Source organism: Ranitomeya imitator, chromosome 3 (assembly GCF_032444005.1).
Source record: "Ranitomeya imitator isolate aRanImi1 chromosome 3, aRanImi1.pri, whole genome shotgun sequence".
In the NCBI taxonomy this organism is placed as follows: domain Eukaryota; kingdom Metazoa; phylum Chordata; class Amphibia; order Anura; family Dendrobatidae; genus Ranitomeya; species Ranitomeya imitator.
In genome coordinates this window covers 274,928,492-274,947,516 of record NC_091284.1, presented here as the reverse complement: position 1 = coordinate 274,947,516, position 19,025 = coordinate 274,928,492, and the positions used below count along the sequence as shown (strand labels likewise).

Genomic DNA, 19,025 nt, shown 5'->3' with positions numbered 1-19,025 from the left:
GAGGACCAGCTGACGGTGCTGGAACCCGGTTACTAAGCTGTAGGTGCCCGCGCTTAAAAGCACTACCAAGGACCGCCTGGCGTTGGCGGAACTTGGATACCCAGGAGGAGGCACCTAAGCCAAAGGCTCGGCCCGGAACCAGCTGGCGGTGCTGGAACCAGGTGGTGGACTCGAAGGCCCACAGGAGAGGAGAGAACAGCTAGGCCGCGAGGCAGCCGCAGTTACCGAACCCCAACAGTCCTACAGGGGGAGCTGGACCTACTGGCACTACAGAACCAGCCTTGACTACCAATTCACGCAGCCCACATAGGAAGCTCCTAAACTGGAGGCACCCTGGAGTTGGCTAACCCGACCGCACCACGACGGGGCAAGCATAGGCGTCTCAGCGAGCTTGACACAACCCGGAAACAGCTGACGGTGCTGAAACCAGGCTTGGCACGAGGGAGTACCTGTGACAAAAACACTGCCGAGAACCAGCTGGCGGTGCTGGAACCCAGATGCGTTGCCCCAGTGTGCAAGAGCCAATGGCACGACCGAGGATCAGCTGACGGTGCTGGAACCCGGTTACTAAGCTGTAGGTGCCCACGCTTAAAAGCACTACCAAGGACCGCCTGGCGTTGGCGGAACTCGGATACCCAGGAGGAGGCACCTAAGCCAAAGGCTCGGCCCGGAACCAGCTGGTGGTGCTGGAACTAGGTGGTGGACTCGAAGGCCCACAGGAGAGGAGAGAACAGCTAGGCCGCGAGGCAGCCGCAGTTACCGAACCCCAACAGTCCTACAGGGGGAGCTGGACCTACTGGCACTACAGAACCAGCCTTGACTACCAATTCATGCAGCCCACATAGGAAGCTCCTAAACTGGAGGCACCCTGGAGTTGGCTAACCCGACCGCAACACGACGGGGCAACGCATAGGTGTCTCAGTGAGTTGGACAGTACCCGGAAACAGCTGACGGTGCTGGAACCAGGCTGTGCACGAGGGAGTACCCGTGACAAAAACACTGCCGAGAACCAGCTGGCGGTGCTGGAACCCGGATGCATTGCCCCAGTGTGCAAGAGCCAATGGCACGACCGAGGACCAGCTGACGGTGCTGGAACCCGGTTACTAAGTTGTAGGTGCCCGCGCTTAAAAGCACTACCAAGGACCGCCTGGCGTTGGCGGAACTCGGATACCCAGGAGGAGGCACCTAAGCCAAAGGCTCGGCCCGGAACCAGCTGGCGGTGCTGGAACCAGGTGGTGGACCCGAAGGTCCACAGGAGAGGAGAGAACAGCTAGGCCGCGAGGCTGCCGCAGTTACCGAACCCCAACAGTCCTACAGGGGGAGCTGGGCCTACTGGCACTACAGAACCAGCCTTGACTACCAATTCACGCAGCCCACATAGGAAGCTCCTAAACTGGAGGCACCCTGGAGTTGGCTAACCCGACCGCAACACGACGGGGCAACGCATAGGCGTCTCAGTGAGTTTGACAGTACCCGGAAACAGCTGACAGTGCTGGTACCAGGCTGGGCACGAGGGAGTACCCGTGACAAAAACACTGCCGAGAACCAGCTGGCGGTGCTGGAACCCAGATGCGTTGCCCCAGTGTGCAAGAGCCAATGGCACGACCGAGGACCAGCTGACGGTGCTGGAACCCGGTTACTAAGCTGTAGGTGCCTGTGCTTAAAAGCACTACCAAGGACCGCCTGACGTTGGCGGAACTCGGATACCCAGGAGGAGGCACCTAAGCCAAAGGCTCGGCCCGGAACCAGCTGACGGTGCTGGAACCAGGTGGTGGACCCGAAGGTCCACAGGAGAGGGGAGAACAGCTAGGCCGCAAGGCAGCTGCAGTTACCGAACCCCAACAGTCCTACAGGGGGAGCTTGGCCTACTGGCACTACAGAACCAGCCTTGACTACCAATTCATGCAGCCCACATAGGAAGCTCCTAAACTGGAGGCACCCTGGAGTTGGCTAACCCGACCGCAACACGACGGGGCAACGCATAGGCGTCTCAGTGAGTTTGACAGTACCCGGAAACAGCTGACGGTGCTGGTACCAGGCTGGGCATGAGGGAGTACCCGTGACAAAAACACTGCCGAGAACCAGCTGGCGGTGCTGGAACCCAGATGCGTTGCCCCAGTGTGCAAGAGCCAATGGCACGACCGAGGACCAGCTGACGGTGCTGGAACCCGGTTACTAAGCTGTAGGTGCCTGCGCTTAAAAGCACTACCAAGGACCGCCTGACGTTGGCGGAACTCGGATACCCAGGAGGAGGCACCTAAGCCAAAGGCTCGGCCCGGAACCAGCTGATGGTGCTGGAACCAGGTGGTGGACCCGAAGGTCCACAGGAGAGGGGAGAACAGCTAGGCCGCAAGGCAGCCGCAGTTACCGAACCCCAACAGTCCTACAGGGGGAGCTTGGCCTACTGGCACTACAGAACCAGCCTTGACTACCAATTCATGCAGCCCACATAGGAAGCTCCTAAACTGGAGGCACCCTGGAGTTGGCTAACCCGACCGCAACACGACGGGGCAACGCATAGGCGTCTCAGTGAGTTTGACAGTACCCGGAAACAGCTGACGGTGCTGGAACCAGGCTGGGCACGAGGGAGTACCCGTGACAAAAACACTGCCGAGAACCAGCTGGCGGTGCTGGAACCCGGATGCGTTGCCCCAGTGTGCAAGAGCCAATGGCACGACCGAGGACCAGCTGACGGTGCTGGAACCCATTACTAAGCTGTAGGTGCCCGCGCTTAAAAGCACTACCAAGGACCGCCTGGCGTTGGCGGAACTCGGATACCCAGGAGGAGGCACCTAAGCCAAAGGCTTGGCCCGGAACCAGCTGGCGGTGCTGGAACCAGGTGGTGGACCCGAAGGCCCACAGGAGAGGAGAGAACAGCTAGGCCGCGAGGCAGCCGCAGTTACCGAACCCCAACAGTCCTACAGGGGGAGCTGGGCCTACTGGCACTACAGAACCAGCCTTGACTACCAATTAACGCAGCCCACATAGGAAGCTCCTAAACTGGAGGCACCCTGGAGTTGGCTAACCCGACCGCACCACGACGGGGCAAGCATAGGCGTCTCAGCGAGCTTGACACAACCCGGAAACAGCTGACGGTGCTGAAACCAGGCTTGGCACGAGGGAGTACCTGTGACAAAAACACTGCCGAGAACCAGCTGGCGGTGCTGGAACCCGGATGCGTTGCCCCAGTGTGCAAGAGCCAATGGCACGACCAAGGACCAGCTGACGGTGCTGGAACCCGGTTACTAAGCTGTAGGTGCCCGCGCTTAAAAGCACTACCAAGGACCGCCTGGCGTTGGCGGAACTCGGATACCCAGGAGGAGGCACCTAAGCCAAAGGCTTGGCCCGGAACCAGCTGGCGGTGCTGGAACCAGGTGGTGGACTCGAAGGCCCACAGGAGAGGAGAGAACAGCTAGGCCACGAGGCAGCTGCAGTTACCGAACCCCAACAGTCCTACAGGGGGAGCTGGACCTACTGGCACTACAGAACCAGCCTTGACTACCAATTCACGCAGCCCACATAGGAAGCTCCTAAACTGGAGGCACCCTGGAGTTGGCTAACCCGACCGCACCACGACGGGGCAAGCATAGGCGTCTCAGCGAGCTTGACACAACCCGGAAACAGCTGACGGTGCTGAAACCAGGCTTGGCACGAGGGAGTACCTGTGACAAAAACACTGCCGAGAACCAGCTGGCGGTGCTGGAACCCGGATGCGTTGCCCCAGTGTGCAAGAGCCAATGGCACGACCGAGGACCAGCTGACGGTGCTGGAACCCGGTTACTAAGCTGTAGGTGCCCACGCTTAAAAGCACTACCAAGGACCGCCTGGCGTTGGCGGAACTCGGATACCCAGGAGGAGGCACCTAAGCCAAAGGCTCGGCCCGGAACCAGCTGGCGGTGCTGGAACCAGGTGGTGGACCCGAAGGTCCACAGGAGAGGAGAGAACAGCTAGGCCGCGAGGCTGCCGCAGTTACCGAACCCCAACAGTCCTACAGGGGGAGCTGGGCCTACTGGCACTACAGAACCAGCCTTGACTACCAATTCACGCAGCCCACATAGGAAGCTCCTAAACTGGAGGCACCCTGGAGTTGGCTAACCCGACCGCAACACGACGGGGCAACGCATAGGCGTCTCAGTGAGTTTGACAGTACCCGGAAACAGCTGACAGTGCTGGTACCAGGCTGGGCACGAGGGAGTACCCGTGACAAAAACACCGCCGAGAACCAGCTGGCGGTGCTGGAACCCAGATGCGTTGCCCCAGTGTGCAAGAGCCAATGGCACGACCGAGGACCAGCTGACGGTGCTGGAACCCGGTTACTAAGCTGTAGGTGCCTGCGCTTAAAAGCACTACCAAGGACCGCCTGACGTTGGCGGAACTCGGATACCCAGGAGGAGGCACCTAAGCCAAAGGCTCGGCCCGGAACCAGCTGACGGTGCTGGAACCAGGTGGTGGACCCGAAGGTCCACAGGAGAGGGGAGAACAGCTAGGCCGCAAGGCAGCTGCAGTTACCGAACCCCAACAGTCCTACAGGGGGAGCTTGGCCTACTGGCACTACAGAACCAGCCTTGACTACCAATTCATGCAGCCCACATAGGAAGCTCCTAAACTGGAGGCACCCTGGAGTTGGCTAACCCGACCGCAACACGACGGGGCAACGCATAGGCGTCTCAGTGAGTTTGACAGTACCCGGAAACAGCTGACGGTGCTGGAACCAGGCTGGGCACGAGGGAGTACCCGTGACAAAAACACTGCCGAGAACCAGCTGGCGGTGCTGGAACCCGGATGCATTGCCCCAGTGTGCAAGAGCCAATGGCACGACCGAGGACCAGCTGACGGTGCTGGAACCCGGTTACTAAGCTGTAGGTGCCCGCGCTTAAAAGCACTACCAAGGACCGCCTGGCGTTGGCGGAACTCGGATACCCAGGAGGAGGCACCTAAGCCAAAGGCTCGGCCCCGAACCAGCTGGCGGTGCTGGAACCAGGTGGTGGACCCGAAGGCCCACAGGAGAGGAGAGAACAGCTAGGCCGCGAGGCAGCCACAGTTACCGAACCCCAACAGTCCTACAGGGGGAGCTGGGCCTACTGGCACTACAGAACCAGCCTTGACTACCAATTCACGCAGCCCACATAGGAAGCTCCTAAACTGGAGGCACCCTGGAGTTGGCTAACCCGACCGCACCACGACGGGGCAAGCATAGGCGTCTCAGCGAGCTTGACACAACCCGGAAACAGCTGCCGGTGCTGAAACCAGGCTTGGCACGAGGGAGTACCCGTGACAAAAACACTGCCGAGAACCAGCTGGCGGTGCTGGAACCCGGATGCGTTGCCCCAGTGTGCAAGAGCCAATGGCATGACCGAGGACCAGCTGACGGTGCTGGAACCCGGTTACTAAGCTGTAGGTGCCCGCGCTTAAAAGCACTACCAAGGACCGCCTGGCGTTGGCGGAACTCGGATACCCAGGAGGAGGTACCTAAGCCAAAGGCTCGGCCCGGAACCAGCTGGCGGTGCTGGAACCAGGTGGTGGACTCGAAGGCCCACAGGAGAGGAGAGAACAGCTAGGCCGCGAGGCAGCCGCAGTTACCGAACCCCAACAGTCCTACAGGGGGAGCTGGACCTACTTGCACTACAGAACCAGCCTTGACTACCAATTCACGCAGCCCACATAGGAAGCTCCTAAACTGGAGGCACCCTGGAGTTGGCTAACCCGACCGCAACACGACGGGGCAACGCATAGGCGTCTCAGTGAGCTTGACACTACCCGGAAACAGCTGACGATGCTGGAACCAGGCTGGGCACGAGGGAGTACCCGTGACAAAAACACTGCCGAGAACCAGCTGGCGGTGCTGGAACCCAGATGCGTTGCCCCAGTGTGCAAGAGCCAATGGCACGACCGAGGACCAGCTGACGGTGCTGGAACCCGGTTACTAAGCTGTAGGTGCCTGCGCTTAAAAGCACTACCAAGGACCGCCTGACGTTGGCGGAACTTGGATACCCAGGAGGAGGCACCTAAGCCAAAGGCTCGGCTCTGAACCAGCTGACGGTGCTGGAACCAGGTGGTGGACTCGAAGGTCCACAGGAGAGGGGAGAACAGCTAGGCCGCGAGGCAGCCGCAGTTACCGAACCCCAACAGTCCTACAGGGGGAGCTTGGCCTACTGGCACTGCAGAACCAGCCTTGACTACCAATTAATGCAGCCCACATAGGAAGCTCCTAAACTGGAGGCACCCTGGAGTTGGCTAACTCGACCGCAACACGACAGGGCAACGCATAGGCGTCTCAGTGAGTTTGACAGTACCCGGAAACAGCTGACGGTGCTGGAACCAGGCTGGGCATGAAGGAGTACCCGTGACAAAAACACTGCCGAGAACCAGCTGGCGGTGCTGGAACCCGGATGCGTTGCCTATTAAAGATTGTCTTCCTAGAGCCCCAACTAGCGGTGTTGGAGCAAAGGGTAAGCAGGGGGAGCAGAGTGTAGGCCGAAGCCTGCACTGGAGGCAGCTTTGTGTCTGCGTTGCGTTTGCAGGACACTTTGCCGGCTACACAGTGAGGGAACAGCTGGCGTTGCTGAACCCCACTGACACAATGGCGGGTGTTTTTCTCTGTGCAGCTAGCACTTCCGGGCAAAAACTAGCGGTGTTTGAGCCCAGGGGCAGCAGGAGGAGGAGAGGAGCAGAGTGTAGGCCGAAGCATGCACTGGTGGCAGCTTTTGTTCTGTTGTGCCAGCGTGGCTTGTGCTGGACACGTTGCCGACTACACAGCAGGGTAACAGCTGGCGGTGCTGAACCCCACTGACACATCAGCTAGTGATTTTTCTGTGTAGACAACACTTCCAGGTGGCAACTGACAGTGCTGAAACCCAGGGAATCAAAGAGGAGCAGAGTGTAGGCCGAAGCCTGCAGTGGAGCAAGTTGAAAGGGAACCTTTAACCCCCCCTTCCCCAGGCATTTGTTGCTGAAAGAGCCATCTTGTACAGCAGTAATACTGCACATGGAAAATGGTGGCTCCGAAAATTATGCTCCTTGCAAACGCTGAAGTACACACTCATATAATGTGTCCCCTCACACCGTCAAACCGTCCCGGAAGTGGGACTTTCCTTTGTAATGTGACACAGCACAGCCGTCATTCCAACCCCCTTGGTGCTGTGCGCCATCTCCTCAACGTTGTTTGGTTCTGTCACGGAGCCCGCGCTGTAATGTTATCCCTTGGCCATGCACACTTAGCGGTGCCCGTCTTCTGACATCATTTAGGTGTCAGGCTGGCAGTGCCTGTGCGTCCAAGCTGCCCGAGATCCAACCTCGCAGTGTCATCTAATGTAATCCCACTGCGGGCCAGGGATCCATGGGCATGCGCAGTGCATATCATCGCCTCTCACTTACCTCCTTCCTGCTTCTTCAGACTGTGCGGCGTCACGGCCGTGGCATGCTATTAGGGATCAGCTGACGCCGCCTAGTCTGAAGAAGCGTGAAGAAGGGGAGTGAGAGGCTAGTATATGCACTGCGCATGGCCATGGATACCAGGCCCACTGTGGGATCACATTAGACGACACTGCGAGGTGGGATTTCGGGCAGCGTGGACGCACAGGCGCAGCCAGGACGACAACAAATGATGTCAGTGGACGGGCAGTGCAAACTGTGCATGGCCAAGGGATAACATAACAGCGCAGGGTCCATGATGGAATCAAACAACGCTAAGGAGGCAGCGCACGGTGCCAAGGGGGTAGCAATGACGGCTGTGCTGCGTCACATTACAAAGGAAAGTCCTACCTCCGGGACGGTTGGACGGTGTGAGGGGACACATTACATGAGTGTGTAGTTCAGCGTTTGCAAGGAGCATAATTTCAAGAGCGACCTTTTTCCTTGTGCAGTATTAGTGCTGCACAAGGTGGCTCTTTCAGTAACAAACGCCTAGGGGGGGACAGGTTCCCTCACATTTTTGTTGTGCCAGCGTGGCGGTCGCATGACACGTTGCCGGATACACAGCTGGGGATCAGCTTACGTTACTGAACCCCAATAACGGAGGAGCGACTGTTGACTGTGCAGACAGCACTTCCAGGCACCAACTGGCGGTGTTAGAGCCCAGGGACAGCAGGAGGAGCAGATTGGAGGTATTGCCGCACACACAGCTGGGGATCAGCTGACGTTACTGAACCCCAATAACAGAGGAGCGACTGTTGACTGTGCAGACAGCACTTCCAGGCACCAACTGGCGGTGTTAGAGCCCAGGGACAGCAGGAGGAGCAGATTGGAGGTATTGCCGCACACACAGCTGGAGATCAGCTGACGTTACTGAACCCCAATAACAGAGGAGCGACTGTTGACTGTGCAGACAGCACTTCCAGGCACCAACTGGCGGTGTTAGAGCCCAGGGACAGAAGGAGGAGCAGAGGAACAGAGTGTAGGCCGAAGCCTGATTAGAGCAAGTTGAAAGGGAACCTTTAACCCCCCCCCAAGACGTTTGTAGCTGAAAGAGCCATCTTGTGCAGCACTAAGGATGCAAAAGGAAAAGGTTGCTCTTTTAATTATGCTCCTTGCAAACACAGAAGTAAACACTAAAAATGTGTCCCCTTATACCGTAAAACCGTCCCGGAGGTGCAAATTTCCTTCGTAATGGGACACAGCACAGCTGTCATTCCTATCCCCTTGGTGCCGTGCGCTGCCTCCTCAGCGTTGTTTTAAGCTGTCACGGAGCCTGCGCTGTTCTGTTATCCCTTGGCCATGCCCAATTAGCGCTGCCTGTCTTCTAACATAATTTGGTGTCAGGCTGTCAGTGCCTGTGCGTCCACGCTGCTCCAGATCCCACCTCGCAGTGTCGTCTAACGTAATCCCACTGCGGGCCTTGGATCCATGGGCATGCACAGTGCATATCCTCGACTCTCACTCCCCTCCTTCCCTCTTCTTCAGACTGTGCGGTGTCACGGCCGTGGCATGCTATTAGGGATCAGCTGACGGCGCACAGTTTAAAGAAGGCGGAGGGAGATGAGCGAGAGCCCGAGGGGAAGATATGCACTGCGCATGCCCATGGATCCCAGGCCCGCAGTGTGATTCAATCAGAAGACACTGCGAGGCGGGATCTCGGGCAGCGCGGCCGCACAGGCGCAGCCAGCCTGACACCAAATTATGTCAGAAGACAGGCAGCGCAAATAGGGCATGGCCAAGGGATAACAGCGCAGGCTCCGTGACAGCTTAAAACAACGCTGAGGAGGCAGCGCATGGCACCAAGGGTGTAGGAATGACGGCTGTGCTGCGTCACATTACGAAGGAAAGTCCCAGCTCCGGGACGGTATAACGGTATCAGTGAACACATTTTATAAGTGTTAAGTTCTGCGTGTGCAAGGAGCTAAACTAAAAGAGCTACCTTTTCCTTGTGCAGCATTACTGCTGCACAAGATGGCTCTTTCAGTAACAAACGACGGGGGGGGGGGGGGGACAGGTTCCCTTCCATTTAGGTTGTTGTGCCAGCGTGGCGGTCGCAGGACACATTGCCGGCTACACAGCTGGGGATCAGCTGACGTTATTGAAACCCAATAACACTGGGTCGTATGTTTTTACTGTGCAGCCTGCACTTCTGAGCCGCAACTGGCGGTGTTGGAGCCCAGGAATAGCAGTTCAGGTGGTAGAAAGATGAACACAGCAGGAGACCTGGATGACACCCAATTACTTAATCAGGCAGAGGAGTGGCAAATTCCTGCGAGATCCAGGCCTGGTTTATTTTCAGGAAAGTAAGCCGGTCAACGTTATCGGAGGATAGTCGCATGCGACGGTCTGTTAGTACACCACCTGCGGCACTAAAGACACGTTCCGATAAGACACTAGCCGCAGGGCAAGCCAGCACCTCCAATGCATATTGGCTTAGCTCTGGCCATGTATCCAGTTTAGAGACCCAAAACTTGAACGGGGAAGAGCCGTCTGGGAGTACAGTAAGAGGGCAAGCCATGTAGTCTGTCACCATCTGACGGAACCGTTGCCTCCTGCTGACTGGAGCCACCGGTGATGGTGTAGACATTTGGGGCGGGCACACAAAAGTGTGCCAGAGTTGTGCCATACTGGGCTTGCCTTGGGCAGAGGCACTGCTTCTGCTCCCTCTTTGGGCAGAGCCTCCCCCACTGCCTCGACGCACTGAGCTGCTTTGTAAACTACTAGCAGCACTCCTCTCAGTTGGACTGGAGAAGATGATGGAATTCACCAGTGTGTCGTGGTACTCCCGCAATTTACGCTCCCGGGTCAACGCTGGGATGAGGTTTTGGACGTTGTCCCGGTAGCGAGGATCGAGGAGGGTGAACACCCAATAATCAGGCATGTTGAGAATGTGGTCGATGCGGCGGTCGTTTCTCAGGCACTGCAGCATGAAATCCACCATGTGCTGCAGACTGCCAACTGGCCCAGAAACGCTGTCCCCTGCTTGAGACATGATCTCTGCCCGCTCGTCATCACCCCACCCTCGCTGTACACACTGACCACTGGACAATTGTGTCGCTCCCTCCTCTGGACGGAGCTCTTCCTCCTCCATTGACTCCTCCTCATCCTCCTCACAAAGTGGCCCCTGCGTACCCCTTTGTGAGGAACCACGTGGCGCTGACTCTCCAGAAGCTGATGGAAAAGGTGACTCCTCATCCTCCACCTCTTCCACAACATCATCACTTAACCCTTGCAAAGTTTGCTGAAGCAGGCAGATAAGGGGGACAGTCATGCTGACTAGTGCATCATCTGCACTTGCCATCCGCGTGGAATAATCAAAAAGGACGCAAAACCTGGCAGACGTCCTTCATAGTGGCCCACTCTGTGGTTTTGAAGTCTGATCGGCGCTGACTGCGACTTCTTTGCGCCTGATGCAGCTGGTACTCCATAACTGCTTGCTGCTGCTCACACAACCGCTCCAACATATGTAACGTGGAATTCCACCGGGTAGGTAGGTCACATATGATGCGGTGTTCCGGAAGGCGGAATTGGCGCTGCAGAGCAGCAATGCGGGATCTTGCCAAGCTGGAACGCCGCAAGTGAGCACACTCTAGGCGGACCTTGTGCAGCAGTGCATCAAGATCCGGATAGTCCCTCAGAAAACTCTGCACAACCAAATTGAGCACATGTGCCAGACATGGGATGTGAGTGAGGTTACCAAGGGCCAAAGCTGCCACCAGATTTCGGCCATAGTCACACACTACCATGCCTGGCTGGAGATTCGCTGGCAGTAACCACACATCGCTCTCCTGCTTGATGGCATTCCAGAGCTCCTGCGCTGTGTGGCTTCGATTCCCCAATGAAACTAGTTTCAAGACGGCCTGCTGACGTTTGGCCACGGCTGTGCTCATGTCGGTCATAGGTAAACGTTCACGGGTCCATGTGGAGGTGGACTGTGACGGCTCCTGCAGAGATGATTCTGAGGAACTTGTGTAAGAGGAGGAGTCAATGCGTACAGACTGGATTCCTGCAATCCTTGGAGTGGGCAGGACACGTCCTGCGCCACTCGCACGATCTGTACCTGGCTCAACAACATTAACCCAATGGGCAGTGAGGGAAACGTATCGCCCCTGTCCATGCTGACTGGTCCACGCATCGGTGGTGAGGTGGACCTTGCTACTGACGGCGTTCAGTAGCGCATGTTTTATGTTTCCCTCAACATGCCTGTGCAGGGCAGGGACAGCTTGCCTGCTGAAGTAAAAGCGGCTGGGCACCTTGTACTGTGGGACTGCCAATGCCATCAAGTCACGGAAGCTGTCAGTCTCCACCAGCCTGAATGAGAGCATTTCCAGGGACAGACGTTTGGCAATGCCTGCATTCAGAGCCTGTGCTCGGGGGTGGTTGGCCGAGAATGCCCGCCTTTTCTCCCATGCCTGTACTACCGATGGCTGTAGAGTAGACTGGGAGTGTGAGGATGACTGGGAATGTGGTGCTGTGGGCGGAATTACACTAGGTCTCTGGACAACAGTGCCAGAGGTTCTTCCATGGCGATCCTGGGAGGAAGCCAAACCAGCTGTGCGTGAGCTGGAGGAAGAGGCAACACGAGCTGAAAAGGTGGCCGCTGTTGGTTGGCCTACGTCTTCAGTGTGTTTTTGTAACTCCACCGCGTGCCTGGTCCGCACATGTTTCCACATATTTGTGGTATTGAGGTTGCTGACACTTTTACCTCTTTTGACTTTCTGATGACACAGCTTGCATTTGACAAAACAAATGTCATCTGCAACTGTGTCAAAAAAGGACCAGGCACTGCAAGTCTTGGGAGCGCCCTTTTTGGCTTTGGAAAGAGACAGGCTCCTAACGGGTGCCAAAGTGGAGGCTACAGGCTCAGCAGTCTTCCCCCTCCCTCTCCCTCTTTGGCCCGTAAGGGGAATCTCTTCCTCAGAGCTGCTCCCACCACCTTCCTGTTCCTCACGCCACGATGGCTCACACGGAGACCGTGCAGACAGCCGTAAACGGCGCTGCAAGGCCCAAAAAAACCCCTCTAGGTTATCCTATGTAGTGGTTTTCCACAATTTAGCTGGAGACGGGTGGAAAAACACTAATAGGAAATTTTTTAAAAAATTTTAAACAGGCTGCACTATTTGAAAAAAAGGAAAAATTTTTTCAAGGTATGAGGCAGTAACGAACCCTGAGCTGAATCCAACCGGCTATGGCTGCACACAGACTACAGGGCGAGCTGCGCTCACACGGAGACCGTGCAGACAGCCGTAAACGGCGCTGCAAGGCCCAAAAAAACCCCTCTAGGTTATCCTATGTAGTGTTTTTCCACAATTTAGCTGGAGACGGGTGGAAAAACACTAATAGGCTATCAGCCAATGGCAAAAAGGACACCCAATCATCCTGATCAGCAGAAACAAAGCATCTCAGATATGTTTCCAAAGTCTGATTAGTTCGTTCGGTTTGGCCATTTGTCTGAGGATGGAAAGTCGAGGAAAAAGACAAATCAATGCCCATCCTTGCACAAAAAGATCGCCAAAACCTCGAAACAAACTGGGAACCTCTGTCAGAAACGATGTTCTCCGGGATACCATGTAAACGAACCACATGCTGGAAAAATAATGGCACCAAATCAGAGGAGGAAGGCAATTTAGACAAAGGTACCAAATGGACCATCTTAGAAAAGCGATCACAAACCACCCAAATGACCGACATCTTTTGCGAGACGGGGAGATCCGAAATAAAATCCATAGAAATATGCGTCCAGGGCCTCTTCAGGACCGGCAAGGGCAAAAGCAACCCACTGGCACGAGAACAGCAGGGCTTAGCCCGAGCACAAGTCCCACAGGACTGCACAAAAGAACGCACATCCCGTGACAAAGATGGCCACCAAAAGGATCTAGCCACCAAATCTCTGGTACCAAAGATTCCAGGATGCCCAGCCAACACTGAACAATGAATCTCAGAGATAACTCTACTAGTCCATCTATCAGGGACAAACAGGGACAAACAGTTTCTCCGCTGGGCAACGGTCAGGTCTATCAGCCTGAAATTTTTGCAGCACCCGCCGCAAATCAGGGGAGATGGCAGACAAAATTACCCCTTCTTTGAGAATACCCGCCGGCTCAGGAAAACCCGGAGAGTCAGGCACAAAACTCCTTGACAGGGCATCAGCCTTCACATTCTTAGAGCCCGGAAGGTACGAAACCACAAAATCAAAACGGGAGAAAAATAACGACCATCGAGCCTGTCTCGGATTCAACCGTTTGGCAGACTCAAGATAAGTCAAATTCTTGTGATCTGTCAAGACCACCACGCGATGCTTGGCTCCTTCAAGCCAATGACGCCACTCCTCGAATGCCCACTTCATGGCCAACAACTCTCGATTACCAACATCATAATTGCGCTCAGCAGGCGAAAACTTTCTAGAAAAGAAAGCACATGGCTTCATCACCGAGCCATCAGAACTTCTTTGCGACAAAACAGCCCCAGCTCCAATCTCAGAAGCATCAACCTCAACCTGAAACGGGAGTGAAACATCTGGCTGGCACAACACAGGGGCAGAAGAAAAACGACGCTTCAACTCCTGAAAAGCCTCTAGAGCTGCAGAAGACCAATTGACCACATCAGCACCCTTCTTGGTCAAATCAGTCAACGGTTTAGCAACACTAGAAAAATTAGCGATGAAGCGCCGATAAAAATTAGCAAAGCCCAGGAACTTTTGCAGGCTCTTCACAGATGTCGACTGAGTCCAATCGTAAATGGCCTGGACTTTAACAGGGTCCATCTCGATAGTAGAAGGGGAAAAAATGAACCCCAAAAATGAAACCTTCTGAACTCCAAAGAGACACTTTGACCCCTTCACAAACAAGGAATTCGCACGAAGGACCTGGAACACCATTCTGACCTGCTTCACATGAGACTCCCAATCATCCGAAAAGACCAAAATATCATCCAAATACACAATCAGGAATTTATCCAGGTACTCTCGGAAGATGTCATGCATAAAGGACTGAAATACTGATGGAGCATTGGAAAGCCCGAATGGCATAACCAGGTACTCAAAATGGCCCTCGGTCGTATTAAATGCTGTTTTCCATTCATCGCCTTGTTTAATACGCACAAGATTATACGCCCCTCGAAGATCTATCTTGGTGAACCAACTAGCCCCTTTAATACGAGCAAACAAATCAGACAGCAACGGCAAAGGATACTGAAATTTGACTGTAATTTTATTGAGAAGGCGGTAATCAATACAAGGTCTCAAAGAACCATCCTTCTTGGCCACAAAAAAGAACCCTGCTCCCAATGGTGACGACGACGGGCGAATATGACCCTTCTCCAAGGATTCCTTTATATAACTCCGCATAGCGGCGTGTTCTGGCACAGATAAATTGAACAATCGGCCCTTAGGAAACTTACTACCAGGAATCAAATTAATTGCACAATCGCAATCCCTATGAGGAGGTAGGGCACTGGCTTTGGGCTCATCAAATACATCCTGATAATCCGACAAAAACTCTGGAACTTCAGAAGGAGTGGAAGACGAAAGAGACAAAAATGGAACATCACCATGTACCCCCTGGCAACCCCAGCTGGACACAGACATAGATTTCCAGTCCAATACCGGATTATGAACCTGTAGCCATGGCAACCCCAAAACGACCACATCATGCAGATTATGCAACACCAGAAAGCGGATATCCTCCTGATGTGCAGGAGCCATGCACATGGTCAATTGGGTCCAGTACTGAGGCTTATTCTTGGCCAAAGGCGTAGCATCAATTCCTCTCAATGGAATAGGATACTGCAAGGGCTCCAAGAAAAAACCACAGCGCCTAGCAAACTCCAAGTCCATCAAATTCAGGGCGGCGCCTGAATCCACAAATGCCATAACAGAGTAGGATGACAAAGAACAAATCAGAGTAATGGACAATAGAAATTTAGACTGTACCGTACCAATGGTGTCAGACCTAGCGAACCGCTTAGTGCGCTTAGGACAATTGGAGATAGCATGAGTGGAATCACCACGGTAAAAACATAGCCCATTACGACGTCTGTGTTCTTGCCGTTCAGCTCTGGTCAAAGTCCTATCACATTGCATAGGCTCAGGCCCATGCTCAGATAGTACCGCCAAATGGTGCACAGCTTTACGCTCACGCAAGCGTCGATCGATCTGAATGGCCAAAGACATAGACTCATTCAGACCAGCAGGCATGGGAAATCCCACCATGACATCCTTAAGGGCTTCAGAGAGACCCTTTCTGAAGATTGCTGCCAGGGCACATTCATTCCACTGAGTGAGCACAGACCACTTTCTAAACTTCTGACAATATATCTCCGCTTCATCCTGACCCTGACACAGAGCCAGCAAGATTTTCTCTGCCTGATCCACTGAATTAGGTTCGTCATAAAGCAATCCAAGCGCCAGGAAAACCGCATCAACATCACGCAATGCCGGATCTCCTGGCGCAAGGGAAAATGCCCAGTCTTGAGGGTCACCACGTAACAAAGAAATAATGATCTTTACTTGTTGAACAGGGTCACCTGAGGAGCGAGGTTTCAAGGCAAGAAACAATTTACAATTATTTTTGAAATTCAAGAACTTAGATCTATCACCAAAAAACAAATCAGGAATAGGAATCCTAGGCTCTGACATCGGATTCTGAACCACAAAATCTTGAATGTTTTGTACACTTATAGTGAGATTATCCATCAAAGAGGACAGACCTTGAATGTCCATGTCTACACCTGTGTTCTGAACCACCCAGATGTAAAGGGGAAAAGAGAGACAAAACACACTGCAAAGAAAAAAAAATGGTCTCAGAACTTCTCTTATCCCTCTATTGAGATGCATTAGTACTTTGGGCCACCTGTACTGTTATGACCTGGTTGTCAGGACAATAATGGACCTGGAGGTTAAGAGCACACGGAATGACCTGATAGTTACTGATAATATAGGACGAGCTCTGGGACGTGGGAACTCTGCTGACCGCAATCCCTAATCCTATCAAACACACTAGAAATAGCCGTGGATTGCTCCTAACGCTCCCTATGCAACTCGGCACAGCCTAAGGAACTAGCTAGCCCTAAAGATAGAAAAATAAAGCCTACCTTGCCTCAGAGAAATTCCCCAAAGGAAAAGGCAGCCCCCCACATATAATGACTGTGAGTAAAGATGAAAATACAAACACAGAGATGAAATAGATTAAGCAAAGTGAGGCCCGACTTACTGAACAGACTGAGGATAGGAAAGGTAGCTTTGCGGTCAGCACAAAAACCTACAAAAAGACCACGCAGAGGGCACAAAAAGACCCTCCGCACCGACTCATGGTGCGGAGGCGCTCCCTCTGCGTCCCAGAGCTTCCAGCAAGCAAGACAACAATCCAAAAAGCAAGCTGGACAGAAAAATAGCAAACCAGAGAAAAACAAGCAGTCACTTAGCTTCTGCTGGGAAGACAGGTCACAAGAACGATCCAGGAGTGAACTAGACCAATACTGGAACATTGACAGGTGGCATGGAGCAAAGATATAAGTGGAGTTAAATAGAGGAGCCAACGAATTAACCTCGTCACCTGTGGAAGGAAACTCAGAAACACCCACAGCCACCAGAGAAAGCCCATGGACAGAACCAGCCGAAGTACCATTCATGACCACAGGAGGGAGCCCGACAACAGAATTCACAACAGACAGCGCTAAAGTTTAGCACTGTCCCCTGCATCTGGTGCTGAAGCTGCCATTCATATCTTCCTTGCAGCAGCGTTTGCTGTAGAGAAGATATGAATATTACTTTTTTTTTTTTGTTTCTCGTGTTTAAAATAAAGGTCCATGTCCCCACCCCCTGTGCGCCCGCCCGCTGTTCTTAAAATACTCATCCGGCTCCCTCCCTATGGAAGGTGGAGCCGCATATTCATGACTGTAATCGGCGGCCCCACGTGACCGCTCATACAGCACCAGTGGGGGGGGGACAGCGCTTACTGTAGCGCTGTCTCCTGCATGGCACACGGACTGCACACGGACAACGTCCATGTGCGGTACGTGTTTTACACGGACCCATTGACTTTAATGGGTCCGTGTAATCCATGCGCTCCCATGAACACTGACATGTCTCCGTGTTTGGTACACGGAGACACGGTCCGCAAAAAATCAATGACATCTGCACAGATGCATTAATTTCAATGTGTCTACGTGTGTCAGTGGCTCCGGTACATGAGGAAACTGTCACCTCACGTACCGGAGCCACTGACGTGTGAAACCGGCCTGATATTGTACATCAAACATACTGAGAAACCTAAGGTGGACACATGTTCATCTGAGTGTTTCTGTCTGCTTATAATTGGTCAATGTATACAAGAGGACAAATGTGCATTAGAGGACAAATATTTTGATTGCTAATATGTCCACAAATGAAAGGTAAAATTGAAAAATGTTTTATTGCACTCTGCAGCAAATATTACATTGTGAGTCCAGCCTAACATGAAAAATGTGATGCAAGGTCCTTTTTCCCTACCTTTTTAATATTCTTTGCTGTTTTTTGTTTGGATAATGAATATAAGAGTTGGAGGCTTTTTTCATTGCACAGCCTACCATTTGTAAGCACAAGTGTAATAGGAATTCCTGGGTGAACGATGATGTGGCAGATGTGAGCATGTTGCCTACCATGGAAGCTTAGTTTGGAGATCTGAAGGAGAGATCCGCAACAGAGAAAGTCATTAACAATTGTGAGAGGTGCATGCTGTTTAAAGAGTTTGGGATTAGTGGGGAAGACATGGAGAGTTGGGAATAGTGCCGAAACTTGTAGCTCCCAATGCAAAATCTTCAACAAGACACCCAATTATCACGGGTATTTAATAGTAATAATCTTTTCATATGAAGCAAAGGAACAGGGCTCTCCTCTATTTGTGTCTGCCCTTGCTGCACATGTTCTAGTTATTATATTTACATCCCTGGTGGAAAATATTTAAAGACGAGCAGTCAAGTAGCTGATTTAATTTAGTAAGGGGAGTAGAAAGGAGTCTAAGAAAATAAAGGCCATTCCTGTTTCTGTACTTCCAAGCAAAATTACCAGATTGGGCGGTGATGCAAGGGTGTCAGTCTTCAAAATGGCAGCCCTAGTTGATGTCACTTTTCATAGCAGCCAAGAGAACAACCCAGCTACTGGTTGGGTAAGGCTACTTTCACACTAGCGTCGTACGGCGCACGCCGCAATGTGTCATTTTGGTGAAAAAACGCATTCTGCAAAATTGCTTGCAGGATGCGTTTTTTGTCCATAGACTAACATTAGCGACGCATTGCGACACGTCGCAACCGTCATGCGATGTTTGCGTCGTGTTGCATCGGACCGTCGAAACCAAAAAACGTTGCATGTAACGTTTTTTGGTGCGTCGAGTCCGCCATTTCCGACCGCGCATGCGAGGCCAGAACTCCGCCCCCTGCTCCCCGCAGCTCAGAATGGGGCAGCGGATGCGTTGAAAAACTGCATCCGCTGCCCCCGTTGTGCGGCACATTCACAGTATGCGTCGGTACGTTGCAACGTCGTATTGCGACGTGCGTCGTACGACGCTAGTGTGAAAGTAGCCTGAGTGGGTAATGTAGGTAGGGTAAGAGCTTGTGTATCTGACTGTATTATCGTTCCG

The 19,025-nt window shown here is 53.4% G+C and overlaps 1 protein-coding gene across 1 annotated transcript in view; it reads left to right on the top strand.

The window, feature by feature from the left end:
- The window catches only part of PKP1 (plakophilin 1), a 184,789-nt gene that overhangs the window by 122,994 nt on the left and 42,770 nt on the right, over positions 1-19,025 (top strand). The gene's annotated exons all lie outside the window — the stretch shown is intronic.